This window comes from Cherax quadricarinatus, chromosome 98, assembly GCF_038502225.1.
Source record: "Cherax quadricarinatus isolate ZL_2023a chromosome 98, ASM3850222v1, whole genome shotgun sequence".
In the NCBI taxonomy this organism is placed as follows: domain Eukaryota; kingdom Metazoa; phylum Arthropoda; class Malacostraca; order Decapoda; family Parastacidae; genus Cherax; species Cherax quadricarinatus.
The window spans coordinates 4,761,474-4,780,771 of record NC_091389.1 but is presented as its reverse complement, the minus strand read 5'-3'; the positions used below and the strand labels follow the sequence as shown (position 1 = coordinate 4,780,771).

General features: G+C 41.3%; 1 protein-coding gene across 9 annotated transcripts in view; it reads right to left on the bottom strand.

Annotated features, from left to right (window-relative positions):
* Positions 1 to 17,627, bottom strand: part of LOC128702549 (peroxisomal trans-2-enoyl-CoA reductase) — a 135,419-nt gene extending 117,792 nt beyond the window's left edge. For 3 of the 9 annotated variants that reach the window (XM_070105260.1, XM_070105258.1, XM_070105259.1), the window contains exon 1: positions 17,518 to 17,602. The gene's annotated coding sequence lies outside the window, so the exon portion shown is untranslated. Of the gene's footprint in view, positions 1 to 8,110; positions 8,136 to 17,517 lie in introns of those variants that run through there. The other 6 variants (XM_070105255.1, XM_070105261.1, XM_070105253.1 and 3 more) reach the window with 6 other exon arrangements.
* Between the last annotated feature and the right edge of the window lie 1,671 nt (positions 17,628 to 19,298).

Below are 19,298 nucleotides of genomic sequence, written 5' to 3'. Positions count from 1 at the left end.
CTTCCTCCGTACGTCATGCTTGTCATAAGAGGCAAATAAAATGCTGGGAGCATTTCGGTGACCTTTCCTGAGGCCTTTTAGTTGCCTCTTATGTACTAAATGTGCAAAGAAGTGTTTCTTCTTTTCAGGGTTGCTCAACATCGGTAAGCAATGGCTGGTGTTAAAAAAAAAAAAAACAGACAAGCAAACTGTTTTATGTCTGACGAGTAAATTTAATGAGTAACAGTATGTATATTTAACCCTTAAATGGTCCAAACGTATATACAGTGGACCCCCGCTTAACGATCACCTCCCAATGCGACCAATTATGTAAGTGTATTTATGTAAGTGCGTTTGTACGTGTATGTTTGGGGGTCTGAAATGGACTAATCTACTTCACAATATTCCTTATGGGAACAAATTCGGTCAGTACTGGCACCTGAACATACTTCTGGAGTGAAAAAATATCGTTAACCGGGGGTCCACTGTATACGTTTTTTCAACATCTGAAAGTATGTAAAAAATGTAGATCTTCTTTTTTGTTTTACATGTGAAAACTTGTAAAAAAACTTTTATCTACATTTTTTTTTTGTTATATTTGAAAATATGTAAAAAAAAAATAGATTACTTTTGTAGCTACGAATTTGAACGTCGATCTGTTTGGACCGTTTAAGGGTTAAACTCGTGTGGTTTATACAGAATAACTCGGCAAGGTGCGGGTGCGGGATTACCAAAACTGTTGTCCAGAGGGCTGAGGAAGGGTTGTTGAGGTGGTTCGGACATGTAGAGAGAATGGAGCGAAACAGAATAACTTCAAGAGTGTATCAGTCTGTAGTGGAAGGAAGGCGGGGTAGGGGTCGGCCTAGGAAAGGTTGGAGAGAGGGGGTAAAGGAGGTTTTGTGAGTGAGGGGCTTGGACTTCCAGCAGGCATGCGTGAGCGTGTTTGATAGGAGTGAATGGAGACAAATGGTTTTTAATACTTGACGTGCTGTTGGAGTGTGAGCAAAGTAACATTTATGAAGGGATTCAGGGAAACCGGCAGGCCGGACTTGAGTCCTGGAGATGGGAAGTACAGTGCCTGCACTCTGAAGGAGGGGTGTTAATGTTGCAGTTTAAAAACTGTAGTGTAAAGCACCCTTCTGGCAAGATAGTGATGGAGTGAATGATGGTGAAAGTTTTTCTTTTTCGGGCCACCCTGCCTTGGTGGGAATCGGCCAGTGTGATAATAAAAAAAATAATAACTCGGCAAGGTCCTGCAATGTTAAGTTTTGCTTGAACGTAGATGACTGCATGTAAACAATAAATGCTGCTTCCATTACTAATGGAAATAAGAGAGAAATGAAGTACAGGATGGCCATTACTAATCTGGCATCACCGGGACCTGTAGGATACCAGATTAGTTATTTTGCTGGGTTACAGAGTGGTTGGGTTAGAATACACTTAACCCAATGGCGATATTTATGCATCAGCAATTTCCACTGCTTTACGCCCTATTTTTGGCCCATTCCATAGCTCAAGTCATAGTTATTTCACTAGTATTCTTTCTGTCGACTGAGTACAAGAAACCACCCATTTACCTATTTCAACTACCCAATAAAGTGGTCAGAAATCAGTAATTTGGCCAATTTCACACAAATTTCAAGAGATGCCAATTTTAAAATAGGATCCAGAATAAACAGTGCAGACATTCCTGGCACTAAAGTAACATTTTCTCTGTTCATTAATCACGTCTCCAGGTCCCTCTTATATTACTCTTGCTTTCCATTTTGAATTTTTATTCACACAAAAAATTAGAAGATTTATTGTTATGCAGACTACTGCATTATAGTAATAATTGTATAAATAATGTCAACACATTTGTGACTGCATATTAGACTGGCTAGCCGGACACATACTGGATGGTCACGTCATTTGTTTACTCTTGAAAATCTGCAAAAGTAGAATTTCCGCTACTTTGAGCTCAATTTAAGGTACTTTCCAGCATGGAACCAATTAAAATTACAGTGGACCCCCGGTTAACGATATTTTTTCACTCCAGAAGTATGTTCAGGTGCCAGTACTGACCGAATTTGTTCCCTTAAATAAGGAATATTGTGAATTAGATTAGTCCATTTCAGACCCCCAAACATACACATACAAACGCACTTACATAAATACACTTACATAATTGGTCACATTCGGAGGTAATCGTTATGCGGGGGTCCACTGTATATCTATTTCTGTAATATATCTTCCATTCTATCAAGTGAAACCAAAAAACCGAGAATACAACCATACAAACCATATAAAAATACACTGCAAAAATGGTGTTTTACACCAAAAGCACAGTCTCCTTTTATTCTCATTTACTGGGTATTGCAGGATTTTTTAACCCTTAAATGGTCCAAACGTATATATACGTTTTTTTCAACATCTGAAAGTATGTAAAAAAATGTAATCTTTTTTTTTTGTTTTACATTTGAAAATGTGTAAAAAAAACTTTTATCCACTTTTTTTTTTTTTTCGTTATATTTGAAAATATGTAAAAATAAGTAGATCTACTTTTGTAGCAATACGAATTTGAACGTCGATCTGTTTGGACCGTTTAAGGGTTAATACAGTGGACCCCCGGTTAACGAACTTTTTTCATTCCAGAAGTATGTTCAGGTGCCAGTACTGACCGAATTTTTTCCCATAAGGAATATTGTGAAGTAGATTAGTCCATTTCAGACCCCCAAACATACACGTACAAACGCACTTACATAAATACACTTACATAATTGGTTGCATTTGGAGGTGATCGTTATGCGGGGGTCCACTGTATAGTGCACACTTACCACACAGACCTATTCTCTTATATGTAAGCTCCTCTCTATGTGCAGGTTACTTGTGTATTTTGTAAAGCCACTTTATCTTTCTTGGACAATGCATAGTATATGTACTTTACACAACGAGAAGCATTTCTTTTATTCGTTGGAACCATGGCTAGGGCTAAAAGTGAGCAGGTTATAACAATAAATGGAGAAAAAGAAACTGACTTATGCAGCAAGCAACACCACCAAACAGTAGCGGCAGGTTAGTGTGGCAACCACGGAAATTTGAAATTATGCTAGCCATAATTAGTGCCGGATTACTGATTGCCGGATTAGTGATGGCCAACCTGCATTACAAAATCTTTTACCAACACTGTTTCACCAACACATTCACCCTTTTCATCATATGGAAATGAGCCATACCATCTGCCTCGCCTAAATCTACATAATATGAGCCATACCATCTGACTCGCCTAAATCTACATAATATGAGCCATACCATCTGACTCGCCTAAATCTACATAATATGAGCCATACCATCTGACTCGCCTAAATTTACATAATCTACATAATATGAGCCATACCATCTGCCTCGCCTAAATCTACATAATATGAGCCATACCATCTGCCTCGCCTAAATCTACATAATATGAGCCATACCATCTGCCTCGCCTAAATCTACATAATATGAGCCATACCATCTGCCTCGCCTAAATCTACATAATATGAGCCATACCATCTGCCTCGCCTAAATCTACATAATATGAGCCATATCATCTGACTCGCCTAAATCTACATAATATGAGCCATACCATCTGACTCGCCTAAATCTATATAATAAATCCACATAATATGAGCCATACCATCTGACTCGCCTAAATTTACATAATCTACATAATATGAGCCATACCATTTGACTTGCCTAAATCTACATAATGAATCTACATAACTCTACATAATACCATTGTTAAAAGTCTAAAATATCTATTTTCTCGCAGTTCTAATGTATAAATTTGCATTACTGCCTGCAAAATATTTGTAGCTCCCTGAATAAAACTTATCTTGATGAATGAGACACTTGTAGAACACTTCTGGAACACTTGTAGAACACTTCTGGAACACTTGTAAAACACTTCTGGAACACTTAGGTATCTTTACTGAGGAAATGTGTTGCCAGCCAGATGCTTCATCAATAAGATACCCAAGTGTTGCCCAAGTGTCTCATTCATCAACCTGTTGGTTTTCTAAATCATTTATATAATAATATCTGTCAGACACAGCAATATCTTGGAATCTTCATACAGGGAAATCTTCAAGACTTGACTAACCTACAGGCATGATCCACTTCACTAGTGGATTTTGTCCAAGCATAATGCCACTTCCAACTAGTTCACCTCGCCTGTCTGCAGTATACACCTACCATCCGACTTACGACCTGCTCGACATACGACCACTTGACTTACGACCATGTTTTTTATGCCAAATTTCTGGGAAATAAACAACTGTTTGTTTTGTACACAGTGTTTATCCTAAACCTTAAAGTATAAAATACAGTACTAACAGCATAAAAAGTAAAGCAAAAAATGAAATACCAAAATAAAACAATAAAATAAAATTACAGTGGACCCCCGGTTTACGATGAGCTCCCAATGCAACCAATTATGTAAGCGTATTTATGTAAGTGCGTTTGTATGTGTGTGTTTGGGGGTCTGAAATGGACTAATCTAATTCACAATATTCCTTATGGGAACAAATTCGGTCAGTACTGGCACCTGAACATAATTCTGGAATGAAATAATATCGTAAACCGGGGGTCCACTGTATTACAAGTGTTGTTGATATTCAGTAGTAAGGTTCGACTTATGTTCATTTTGACTTACGACCGGTTGGTCGGAACCAAGCTTTGTCGTAAGTCAGATGGTACCTGTATATGCCCCTTCTCTGCATATACTGTAATTTTATCAAGATTAATGGCTGAAACACATTTCCAGACTAAGGGACTCGCTACCTCGTTCTCCTCCTCATCTTCCACCAGTCTTTTATGTATTGGACAGTGTGAAGGCTTACTCAGCCCTGTAACAACTTCAGCCAGTATTACCAAGGCTGGCTCCTCCTCAGGAAAATTAATGTATAGAAAAAGAATAAAAACTGACAAACATTTCAACTTAAGGCACCTAAAATGGAGGAATATAGCAAATAATATTGTTGCAGTAATAACACCAGGAGGCAGCTCTGATGAAAACTCACACTCACACGAGCTTTTAAATCTCTGCACAAAATTCAATTTAAACCAGCAAATAATAGAGCCTACTAGACTGGAGAATACACTAGACCTCATCTTCACTAACAATGATGATCTGATAAGAAATGTCACCATATCAAAAACAATATACTCAGATCACAACATAATTGAGGTTCAGTCATGTATGCGTGGAGCCCCAGACCGACATAATGAGACTAGTCACGAGGGAGCATTCACCAAATTCAACTTCAATAACAAAAACATAAAGTGGGACCAAGTAAACCAAGTCCTAACCGATATAACCTGGGAAGATATACTAAGCAACACAGACCCCAACTTATGCCTAGAACAGATTAACTCGGTGGCACTCGATGTATGCACAAGGCTTATTCCTCTAAGAAAAAGGAGGAGTAGATGTAAAACAGAAAGAGACAGGCGCTCCCTTTACAGGCGACGGAAAAGAATAACAGAGCGGCTAAAAGAAGTCAATAAATCTGAAATGCGTAGGGAGACATTGGTCAGAGAAATAGCAAGCATCGAACTTAAGCTAAAAGAATCCTTTAGGAGTCAGGAATCGCGGGAAGAACTAAAAGCCATAAATGAAATCGAAAGAAACCCAAAGTATTTCTTCTCCTATGCCAAATCAAAATCGAGAACAACGTCCAGTATTGGGCCCCTACTTAAACAAGATGGGTCCTACACAGATGACAGCAAGGAAATGAGTGAGCTACTCAAGTCCCAATATGACTCAGTTTTTAGCAAGCCGCTAACCAGACTGAGAGTCGAAGATCAAAATGAATTTTTTATGAGAGCGCCACAAAATTTGATTAACACAAGCCTATCCGATGTTATCCTGACACCAAATGACTTCGAACAGGCGATAAATGACATGCCCATGCACTCTGCCCCAGGGCCAGACTCATGGAACTCTGTGTTCATCAAGAACTGCAAGAAGCCCCTATCACGAGCCTTTTCCATCCTATGGAGAGGGAGCATGGACACGGGGGTCGTCCCTCAGTTACTAAAAACAACAGACATAGCCCCACTCCACAAAGGGGGCAGTAAAGCAACAACAAAGAACTACAGACCAATAGCACTAACATCCCATATCATAAAAATCTTTGAAAGGGTCCTAAGAAGCAAGATCACCACCCATCTAGAAACCCATCAGTTACACAACCCAGGGCAACATGGGTTTAGAACAGGTCGCTCCTGTCTGTCTCAACTATTGGATCACTACAACAAGGTCCTAAATGCACTAGAAGACAAAAAGAATGCAGATGTAATATATACAGACTTTGCAAAAGCCTTCGACAAGTGTGACCATGGCGTAATAGCGCACAAAATGCGTGCTAAAGGAATAACAGGAAAAGTCGGTCGATGGATCTATAATTTCCTAACAGAACACAGAGAGTAGTCGTCAACAGAGTAAAGTCCAAGGCAGCTACGGTGAAAAGCTCTGTTCCACAAGGCACAGTACTCGCTCCCATCTTGTTCCTCATCCTCATATCCGACATAGACAAGGATGTCAGCCACAGCACCGTGTCTTCCTTTGCAGATGACACCCGAATCTGCATGACAGTGTCTTCCATTGCAGACACTGCAAAGCTCCAGGCAGACATCAACCAAATCTTTCAGTGGGCTGCAGAAAACAATATGAAGTTCAACGATGAGAAATTTCAATTACTCAGATATGGTAAACATGAGGAAATTAAATCTTCATCAGAGTACAAAACAAATTCTGGCCACAAAATAGAGCAAAACACCAACGTCAAAGACCTGGGAGTGATTATGTCGGAGGATCTCACCTTCAAGGACCATAACATTGTATCAATCGCATCTGCTAGAAAAATGACAGGATGGATAATGAGAACCTTCAAAACTAGGGATGCCAAGCCCATGATGACACTCTTCAGGTCACTTGTTCTATCTAGGCTGGAATATTGCTGCACACTAACAGCACCTTTCAAGGCAGGTGAAATTGCCGACCTAGAAAATGTACAGAGAACTTTCACGGCGCGCATAACGGAGATAAAACACCTCAATTATTGGGAGCGCTTGAGGTTCCTAAACCTGTATTCCCTGGAACGCAGGAGGGAGAGATACATGATTATATACACCTGGAAAATCCTAGAGGGACTAGTACCGAACTTGCACACGAAAATCACTCACTACGAAAGCAAAAGACTTGGCAGACGATGCACCATCCCCCCAATGAAAAGCAGGGGTGTCACTAGCACGTTAAGAGACCATACAATAAGTGTCAGGGGCCCGAGACTGTTCAACTGCCTCCCAGCACACATAAGGGGGATTACCAACAGACCCCTGGCAGTCTTCAAGCTGGCACTGGACAAGCACCTAAAGTCAGTTCCGGATCAGCCGGGCTGTGGCTCGTACGTTGGTTTGCGTGCAGCCAGCAGCAACAGCCTGGTTGATCAGGCTCTGATCCACCAGGAGGCCTGGTCACAGACCGGGCCGTGGGGGCGTTGACCCCCGGAACTCTCTCCAGGTAAACTCCAGGTAAACTTAAATATGAAGTATTAATCCTACATTAAAGAAAATGAAAAATATAAATGATAACTGAATTCAACGCTAATATAAAACGTGGGTGTCTGGTGTTGGTGACACGCATTGTTGTTGAAATCGTAGCTGTTGCTGATGATGGGGGGGGGGGTCGCAGGTGTTGATGACAACCCACCGGCTCGTTCTTCACAGATTTTCTAGCTTTCAATAATCCTTCCAGATGACAGGAAAGCAGGTTTTCTCCACTGCAATGATGAGGGGTTATATCCTGCTACTTGCATACACAAACAGGTAAGTGGATCAAAATTCGGGACATCTCAGAACGTTAGTCCTTCTCCTTCAATTCTACTCGTTGATTGGCAGGTGACCCTCTCTGTCATCCAAGCTGGAAAGATAGACAGGTTACCCACTGCTTAAGAAATCACTCTCCATGATAAGTACAATACCTAAAAGATGTGGTGATTATTACAACAGTCAACTTAGAGCAAGACTGAAAGGACTAAGTTTATTATTGGTCAAAAGTGGAGCTTTTAACCAATAAATCCACTAGAATACAAGGCAGGCATGTACTTACAGTAGTGCTGGGAGCTGTGAGTCTAGTGATTACTGTTTGGACCGGAGCCCCACACATCACCTTTCGGGGGGGGGGGGGGAAGGAGGGGAAGGGATAGCAGGAGCTAGACTTACCCTACCTTAATAAGCAACCGGCAATCAAACTATCACTTTTGGGGAGGGGGAAAAAGGGGGGGGATAGCGGGAGCTGGACTTACCCTACCTTAACAAGTAGCCGGCAATGAAACTATTGTTACTATATCGCTACTCCTATCTATTGAACTTTTCCCTCACAGACAGATAAAGAAATTGGATGATGAAACATTTCATCAATAAAGATAAAAGATAAAGATTTTATTTCTTTGCATGGTTACAATGTGTATTTACAATTTTGATTAGTTAAGTACAAAGAAAGACACTATCGTGCTGGGGCATTTCGGGCATACTAATCCTAACCAAAGCATACCACGGGTGGGGTTTGAACCTGCGGTCAGACTAATCCTAACGAAAGCATACCACGGGTGGGGTTTGAACCTGCGGTCAGACTAATCCTAACAAAAGCATACCACGGGTGGGGTTTGAACCTGCGGTCAGACTAATCCTAACCAAAGCATACCAGGGGTGGGGTTTGAACCCGCGGTCAGACTAATCCTAACCAAAGCATACCACGGGTGGGGTTTGAACCTGCGGTCAGACTAATCCTAACAAAAGCATACCACGGGTGGGGTTTGAACCTGCGGTCAGACTAATCCTAACCAAAGCATACCAGGGGTGGGGTTTGAACCCGCGGTCAGACTAATCCTAACCAATGCATACCACAGGTGGGGTTTGAACCTGCGGTCAGACTAATCCTAACCAAAGCATACCACGGGTGGGGTTTGAACCTGCGGTCAGACTAATCCTAACAAAAGCATACCACGGGTGGGGTTTGAACCCGCGGTCAGACTAATCCTAACCAAAGCATACCACAGGTGGGGTTTGAACCTGCGGTCAGACTAATCCTAACCAAAGCATACCACGGGTGGGGTTTGAACCTGCGGTCAGACTAATCCTAACAAAAGCATACCAGTGGAGGGGTTTGAACCCGCGGTCAGACTAATCCTAACCAAAGCATACCACAGGTGGGGTTTGAACCTGCGGTCAGACTAATCCTAACCAAAGCATACCACGGGTGGAGTTTGAACCTGCGGTCAGACTAATCCTAACCAAAGCATACCACGGGTGGGGTTTGAACCCGCGGTCAGACTAATCCTAACCAAAGCATACCACGGGTGGGGTTTGAACCCGCGGTCAGACTAATCCTAACCAAAGCATACCACGGGTGGGGTTTGAACCCGCGGTCAGACTAATCCTAACCAAAGCATACCACGGGTGGGGTTTGAACCCGCGGTCAGAGTAATCCTAACCAAAGCATACCACGGGTGGGGTTTGAACCTGCGGTCAGACTAATCCTAACCAAAGCATACCACGGGTGGGGTTTGAACCCGCGGTCAGACTAATCCTAACCAAAGCATACCACGGGTGGGGTTTGAACCTGTGGTCAGACTAATCCTAGTACATAACTACTTAAGTCTAGAAAAGATAAGTGTGATTAACTTTTTAATAAATCTTTATATTAACCCTTAAACTGTCCAAACATAGATCTACGTTCGATTTTACATTGTTTCTTATGTAAAAAACCATAGATCTATGTTCGGAGCGCTACGCGTGCAAACATAGATCTATGTTCAGAGCGCTACGCGTGCAAACATAGATCTATGTTCGGAGCGCTACGCGTGCAAACATAGATCTATGTTCGGAGCGCTACGCGTGCAAACATAGATCTATGTTTGGACAGTTTAAGGGTTAAAGGTGAGAACCAATGCAATTATAGAACTAGGGGAATAATAATAATTAAGTCATTTTGACATGAAACATGTTTGTACAAAGGAATATAATAGGTGAGTGTACATGCCAAAAGCCACTTTGTATCCAGAGCATTTCGGGAAAACTTATAATTAACTTAAGACTAATAAGGCAATAACAGTACATACAGTCATTAGATGAGTTACAATGAATGCAAGAGTATTGAGAATTCTATTAGGTAATGCTATATGGCTTCAATAAGTCTTGTAGAGAAGTCGTACAATTTTGATTATTAACCATAGGCGGATACAATGGAGTGATTAATATTTGAGATGAATACGGATACTGAGAATAAGTATATATTGATGAGAAAGTTTTACCTATGTTCATGATACTGAGCAAATACATGTAGTATAGATTTTACATATGTATTGATGATGGGCTGGGATAGGTTAAGGAGATAAGGTGTTTTTTAACTGTAGTTTTAAAAATGCTAGACGAGTCAGTGGTTCTGGAGATTTCTTGCAGAGAGTTCCAGATTTTGGGTCCTTTTATGTACACTGAATTTTTGAAAAGTTTAGCCTTACATGAGGAATATCACAGAGGGTTTTGTGCCTAGTGTTGTGTTTATGAGTCCTATTGCAACTGTCAAGAGAGCGTTTCAGGTCGGGATTTATATTAGAATTGACTGTTCTGTAAATGTAGGTTTCACAAGAGAACGAGTGAATGTTTTGCATAGTAAGTAGGTTTAAGTCTTTGAAGAGGGGGGGGGGGAGGGTTGCCTAGCAGTAGATTGTGAGATCATTCGCACTGCGGTTTTTGTTTTTATTATTGGTTTCAGATAGTTTTTCATTGTGGAAACCCAGGTACAAATAGCACAGGTGAGGTATGGGTAGATCAGTGAATACCGTAGTGTAAGTAGTGCTGTCTGTGGTACGTAGTAATGTATCTTTGAGAGGATGCCAACTGTTTTATCAACTTTTATGCGTCGGATATGGGTGTTGAATTTCAGGTTGCTGTCAAGGTGCTGACCCAGGAATTTTCCCTCATTATGATTAATAATAATGGTGTTGTTAAGCATAATGTTTAGTTGAACCTCACTTGCTCTACTCTCAAACATAATGTACAGTGGACCCCCGACTTACAATGGCCTCAACCTACGAAGAAACTGACTTACGATGCTTGTCAGTGTAAAAATTGACCCCGATCTTTGTTGAAAAACTCGACTTATATCATTCGTCCTGAACGCAGCCGTCTGGTCCGTCTGGCCTGAGCGCCTCAGCTGAGTTAGTGTGACATTGTTTACAAGCCAGGGCGGATGGTTGCACGCATACATTCAATAAATTTTGTATTATTCCAGTGTTTTTAGTGCTTGCAACTGCTAAATAAGCCACCATGGGCTTATCGAGAATACCGAGAAACAATTAACCCCAGAGGGTTAGCCACCCAGGATAACCCAAGAAAGTCAGTGCGTCATCAAGGACTGTCTAACGTATTTCCATTGGGGTCCTTAATCTTGTCTCCCAGGATGCGACCCACACCAGCCGACTAACACCCAGGTGAACAGGAAAAAATGCCTGGAACTAGTGCTCATATTGGTGAATTTAACCCTTAAACGGTCCAATCAGATCGACATTCAAATTCGTAGCTACAAAAGTAGATCTACTTTTTTTTACATATTTTCAAATATAACAAAAAAAATGTAGATAAAAGTTTTTTTTACAAGTTTTCAAATGTAAAACAAAAAAGAAGATCTACATTTTTTTACATATACTTTCAGATGTTGAAAAAACATATACAGTGGTCCCCCGGTTAACAATATTTTTTCACTCCAGAAGTATGTTCAGGTGCCAGTACTGACCAAATTTGTTCCCATAAGGAATATTGTGAAGTAGATTAGTCCATTTCAGACCCCCAAACATACACGTACAAACGCACTTACATAAATACACTTACATAATTGGTCACATTCGGAGGTAATCGTTATGCGGGGGTCCACTGTATATACGTTTGGACCATTTAAGGGTTAAGGCCAGCAAAGGTTGGTTTGAGAGATTTAAGTATCATAGTGGCATACACAGTGTGATAAGGTCTATTCTGGAAGAAAATACCAAACAGGACCTACAGTACTCAGGAGGAAAAGGCACTCCCAGGACACAGTGTCTCATCAGTCATTGCTGCATCTTCAATAAAGGTAAGTGTCATTTATTCTTCATTTAGTACACTAGTACATGCATAATATATATTGTGCATGTATCCTTCTTTTTGTGTGTAGGAAAATGTATATTTCATGTGGTAGAAATTTTTTTTTCATACTTTTGGGTGTCTTGAACAGATTAATTTGATTTCCATTATTTCTTAAGGGGAGAATTAGTTCGATTTACGATAATTTCGTCTTACTATGTGTTCTCTGGAACGGATTAATATCGTAAGTCGGGGGTCCACTGTAAAAGGTTTTGTCTATTTTAAATGTTAAGTTTATTGATGGTCAACCAGGTTGACATTTTTGCATGTTCTTCATTAACCCGTAAACGGTCCAAACGTATATATACGTTTTTTCAACATTTGAAAGTATGTAAAAAAATTAGATCTTCTTTTTGTTTTTTTACATTTGAAAATGTGTAAAAAAAACTTTGATATATTTTTTTTTGTTATATTTGAAAATATGTAAAAAAAACGTAGATCTACTTTTGTAGCGCTACACATGTGAACGTAGATCTGCTTGGACCGTTTACGGGTTAACAATAGTGTTGAGTGAGGCTAGATTTGGGTGGGAGATGACCAAAGTTGTGTTGTCAGCAAAGAGAATAGGCGTAAGTTGTTGTGATACGCTTGGAAGATAATTTATGTATAAAAGGAAAGGGAGGCGGCCCAAGAATGCTACCCTGTGGTACACGAGTGTCCAGTGGTCTTGTTGAGGAGATTGCATCATTGAGAACAATTCTGCAGCACCTAGAGTCAGTGGTCAGGCTACAATGACATTTTCCTATACAGCAATTAAAGAGTGGAATAGACTTCCTGCACATGTCAAAGCCTGTCATAGCATAAGCGAGCTCAAGAAGAGAGCCAAAATTTACCCCATGAATAAGGCTACAGAAAGGGAGGATAAGATATTCTTTGGATTTTTAACCCTGTAGGGTTAGCCACCCAGGATAACCCAAGAAAGTCAGTTCATCTTCGAGGACTGTCATATTTCCATTGGGGTCCTCAATCTTGTCCCCCAGGATGCGACCCACACCAATCGACTAACATCCCAGATACCTATTTGCTGCTAGGTAAACATAACAACAGGTGTAAGGAAACACGTTGAAATGTTTCCACCCCAACTGGGAATCAAACCTGGACCCTTCGTGTGTGAAGCGAGAGCTTTAGCCACCAAGCAACCAGGGTGAGTGATTTCTTGTACAAAAATAACTAATTTTACCTCTCCCCTAATATATTTTCTTTATTGTAAGTACCTTTACATAATTAAGTTACCTGTTTTTAACTTTTAAATATAAATAATAATTATCACAAGGACCATTGATAATCTTTGTAACTGTATTTGCATATACTTGAATAAACCTAGTAGCACATGTGTAGATTATCAAGGATAACCCGAAAGTCACTGACTTATTTCCATTACGGTCCCTGTAATATCTTATTTGAACCTTAGAAGTTAAAACTGACCTAATTTATGGGAAATGCTCAGCATAACAAGGGACTTTGTATGTAGTAGTACGTCAGGAGGCCTGGTCACAGACCGGGCCACGGGGGCGTTGACCCTCGGAACTCTCTCCAGGTAAACTGATGTCAACTATGGTCTGTATACCATGTACATGTATACAATGTACATGTATACCTTGTACATGTATACCTTGTACATGTGTACCTTGTACATGTATACTTTGTACATGTGTACCTTGTACATGTGTACCTTGTACATGTGTACCTTGTACATGTATACCTTGTACATGTGTACCTTGTACATGTATACCTTGTACATGTGTACCTTGTACATGTGTACCTTGTACATGTGTACCTTGTACATGCATACCTTGTACATGTATACCTTGTACATGTGTACCTTGTACATGTATACCTTGTACATGTGTACCTTGTACATGTATACCTTGTACATGTGTACCTTGTACATGTATACCTTGTACATGTGTACCTTGTACATGTATACCTTGTACATGTGTACCTTGTACATGTATACCTTGTACATGTATACCTTGTACATGTATACCTTGTTCATGTATACCTTGTACATGAATACCTTGTACATGTGTACCTTGTACATGTATACCTTGTACATGTATACCTTGTACATGTGTACCTTGTACATGTATACCTTGTACATGTGTACCTTGTACATGTATACCTTGTACATGTGTACCTTGTACATGTATACCTTGTACATGTATACCTTGTACATGTATACCTTGTACATGTATACCTTGTACATGTATACCTTGTTCATGTATACCTTGTACATGTGTACCTTGTACATGTATACCTTGTACATGTATACCTTGTACATGTATACCTTGTACATGTATACCTTGTACATGCGTACCTTGTACATGCGTACCTTGTACATGCGTACCTTGTACATGCATACCTTGTACATGCATACCTTGTACATGTGTACCTTGTACATGTGTACCTTGTACATGTGTACCTTGTACATGTATACCTTGTACATGTGTACCTTGTACATGTGTACCTTGTACATGTGTACCTTGTACATGTGTACCTTGTACATGTGTACCTTGTACATGTATACCTTGTACATGTATACCTTGTACATGTATACCTTGTACATGTGTACCTTGTACATGTATACCTTGTACATGTATACCTTGTACATGTATACCTTGTACATGTGTACCTTGTACATGTGTACCTTGTACATGCGTACCTTGTACATGCATACCTTGTACATGTATACCTTGTACATGTGTACCTTGTACATGTATACCTTGTACATGTATACCTTGTACATGTGTACCTTGTACATGTGTACCTTGTACATGTGTACCTTGTACATGTGTACCTTGTACATGTATACCTTGTACATGTATACCTTGTACATGTATACCTTGTACATGTATACCTTGTACATGTATACCTTGTACATGTGTACCTTGTACATGTATACCTTGTACATGTGTACCTTGTACATGTGTACCTTGTACATGTGTACCTTGTACATGTGTACCTTGTACATGTGTACCTTGTACATGTACTGGTAGTAAATAATATTACCCACTCACCTATTTACCTACTCACCTTTTAACTATTCATTCACTTATTTACCTACTCACCTATTTACCTGACATACCTACTCACTTATTCACCCATTTACCTACTAATTCGCCTATTTACTTATTTACCTACTCACCTATTTACCTACTCATGTACTCATTCACCTACTTACTCATTTACCTACTCACCTATTTACTTACCTTTTTACCTACTCACCCATTTACCTACTCACCTATTTACTTACCTATTTACCTACTCACCTATTTACTCATTTACCTAATCACCTATTTACTTACCCATTTACCTACTCACCTATTTACTTGCCTATTTACCTACTCACCCATTCACCTACTCACCTATTTACTTACCTATTTACCTACTCACCTATTTACTCATTTACCTAATCACCTATTTACCTACTCACCCATTCACCTACTCACCTATTTACTTACCTATTTACCTACTCACCCATTTACCTACTCATTTGCCTATTTACTTATTTACCTACTCACCTATTTACTCATTTACCTAATCACCTATTTACCTACTCACCCATTTACCTACTCACCTATTTACTTGCCTATTTACCTACTCACCCATTTACCTACTCACCTATTTACTTACCTATTTACCTACTCACCTATTTACTCATTTACCTAATCACCTATTTACCTACTCACCCATTTACCTACTCATTTGCCTATTTACTTATTTACCTACTCACCTATTTACCTACTCATGTACTCATTCACCTACTTATTTACCTACTCACCTATTTACTTACCTATTTACCTACGCACCCATTTACCTACTCACCTATTTACTTACCTATTTACCTACTCACCTATTTACTTACCTATTTACATACCAATTTACCTATTTACCCACTTAAACAAGTTCCGAGAGATAAACTACTGACTATACCCAGTTAAATAGCTCTTAATATTGCTGGTTACTTTGTGAGGTGAGGCTTCACGTACCTTGTGAGGTGAGGCTTCACGTACCTTGTGAGGTGAGGCTTCACGTACCTTGTGAGGTGAGGCTTCACGTACCTTGTGAGGAGAGGCTTCACGTACTTTGTGAGGTGAGGCTTCACGTACCTTGTGAGGTGAGGCTTCACGTACCTTGTGAGATGAGGCTTCACGTACCTTGTGAGGAGAGGCTTCACGTACCTTGTGAGGAGAGGCTTCACGTACTTTGTGAGGTGAGGCTTCACGTAACTTGTGAGGTGAGGCTTCACTTGTGAGGTGAGGCTTCACGTACCTTGTGAGGTGAGGCTTCACGTACCTTGTGAGGAGAGGCTTCACGTACCTTGTGAGGTGAGGCTTCACGTACCTTGTGAGGTGAGGCTTCACATACCTTGTGAGGTGAGGCTTCACGTACCTTGTGAGGTGAGGCTTCACGTACCTTGTGAGGTGAGGCTTCACGTACCTTGTGAGGAGAGGCTTCACGTACCTTGAGGTGAGGCTTCACGTACCTTGTGAGGTGAGGCTTCACGTACCTTGTGAGGTGAGGCCTCACGTAACTTGTGAGGTGAGGCTTCACTTGTGAGGTGAGGCTTCACGTACCTTATGAGGTGAGGCTTCACGTACCTTGTGAGGTGAGGCTTCACGTACCTTGTGAGGTGAGGCTTCACGTACCTTGTGAGGAGAGGCTTCACGTACCTTGTGAGGAGAGGCTTCACGTACCTTGTGAGGAGAGGCTTCACGTACCTTGTGAGGAGAGGCTTCACGTACCTTGTGAGGTGAGGCTTCACGTACCTTGTGAGGTGAGGCTTCACGTACCTTGTGAGGTGAGGCTTCACGTACCTTGTGAGGTGAGGCTTCACGTACCTTGTGAGGAGAGGCTTCACGTACCTTGTGAGGTGAGGCTTCACGTACCTTGTGAGGTGAGGCTTCACATACCTTGTGAGGTGAGGCTTCACGTACCTTGTGAGGTGAGGCTTCACGTACCTTGTGAGGTGAGGCTTCACGTACCTTGTGAGGTGAGGCCTCACGTAACTTGTGAGGTGAGGCTTCACTTGTGAGGTGAGGCTTCACGTACCTTGTGAGGTGAGGCTTCACGTACCTTGTGAGGAGAGGCTTCACGTACCTTGTGAGGAGAGGCTTCACGTACCTTGTGAGGAGAGGCTTCACGTACCTTGTGAGGAGAGGCTTCACGTACCTTGTGAGGAGAGGCTTCACGTACCTTGTGAGGAGAGGCTTCACGTACCTTGTGAGGAGAGGCTTCACGTACCTTGTGAGGTGAGGCTTCACGTACCTTGTGAGGAGAGGCTTCACGTACCTTGTGAGGTGAGGCTTCACGTACCTTGTGAAGTGAGGCTTCACCTACCTTGCCTGGGCAGCAAATAAAACAAAAAAAAACCACACAAGTACTAAATATAAACCAGAAACCAGAACAAAACCTGGTTTGTTTACATCCACCAGCGCCGGTGTCCGAATGCTCAAACTGTCCACGACTTCTACTTCAAGTGTGATTTTTATCATTATTTTTTTCATAAATTACACATTTCATGTTTCTTCATACATCAGTAGTTCAATTACAGACGCATTTTGTATTTTCTCTTTTTTTTTTTTAAATTTTTTTTGCAATATTTGAACGAAAAAATATTATTTTTCCAATAATATTTTTTTTAAGTTTATGGCAAGGAGTGTAAAAGAGAGCTTCAATAAATACTTTATAAATGGTACAAACTACCGATAAGTTGATAAGACAGATAACGTAGAGACATAGTTTGATGTAATCAGTCACCTGACCCTAGTCTAAGATAATCAGTATTGGCCATGAAGGTCACTCTGAAGTCACTCTGTCTGACTTTTTTGGGTTATCCCAGGTTCTCTACACATATGCTGCTATGTATGATAATTCTATGTAACTGTATTTGTGTATACCTGAATAAACTTACTTACTTACTTACTTACTAAGGTCAAGAGAGGGCTGAGCTTGCTACCATCTGCAGCTCATAAGGCTGCCATCCCCACGAGCCCCTTTTGAGGCGGGGTAGATGGCAGACCAGAGGCCTAGCTTCTTCCTACGAGCCCCGTGAGGGCGGGGAATGTGGCTAGGCCTGGGGACACTTGGTCCCAAAGATGAGGAGGTACTTGTACCTCCTCCCATGGGAGACTTAAGTCTCGAGACACTCCCCAGATAGGGAGCCAAGGCCGGGTCACCACTACTTGGAAAAGACCCGGGCCGGGAGAATACCGGCGAATAAAAAAAAAAAAAAAATATTGGCCATGGTAACTGAGGTTCTGACCAGAGCTCCCCTCAAGGAAGATTCCTTGATGTTGGTGGGGGCTCTTGATTTAGGGAATTGGATCTGTGCTCCAGTTCCCCGAATTAAGCCTGAATGCCTTCCACATCCCTCCCCCCAAGGCGCTATATAATCCTCCGGGTTTAGCGCTTCCCCATTGATTATAATAATCTGACCAGAGCTTTGGTAAGATGGGAGGAAGAAGGATGGGTAAGGATGGGATGTAGGGAAGGTAGGGGAGGGAGGAGGGGTAGGTGGGGTTATAAAAGGGTAGTGGCCTATCCACTTTGGTGTAATTTGAATATACGTGTGAGTATAATGAGTAATTTGTAAAGAGGTTGGTTTTGTGAGTGGGGTATACCTCCTACCCATCAGTTGCACACTCCTATATTGTTGTTATATCAGTGCGTCAATGAATTGGCAGGAAGCATACTGCTTACAATTGTTGTTTTTTTCGCAAGAGGTTGGTCAGAAGGGCGCAGCTGCAGGCGGAGGTTGCCAGGCATTTAATGGAGGTTGCTGACCTGGAGTTGGCCGGCGAGGCAGTGACTGAGGTGGTGTCCTACTAGAGGGTAGTTGTAGGTGCAACAAGGTTAGTTGTGTGGTGTAGGTTGATAGAAGTGGGTCACCCGGAGATGGGGAGCGTTAGTCCCTGTTACTGGACATAGATTGGTTCCGGAGGTTTCCAATCATCTTCTGCGGGGAGGTCGCTTAAGATTTTCGGTCGAGGGAAGTTCTTGTGGATGAAGCGTCGAACTCTTTGTTGGAAGGTCATTCTTTGGGCTCTGTGGGGAGGGGTGTTGATGGTATAGTCGGTCATGTTCACTGGTTGATGAGGGTTCTCTCTGTGGGGAGGGGT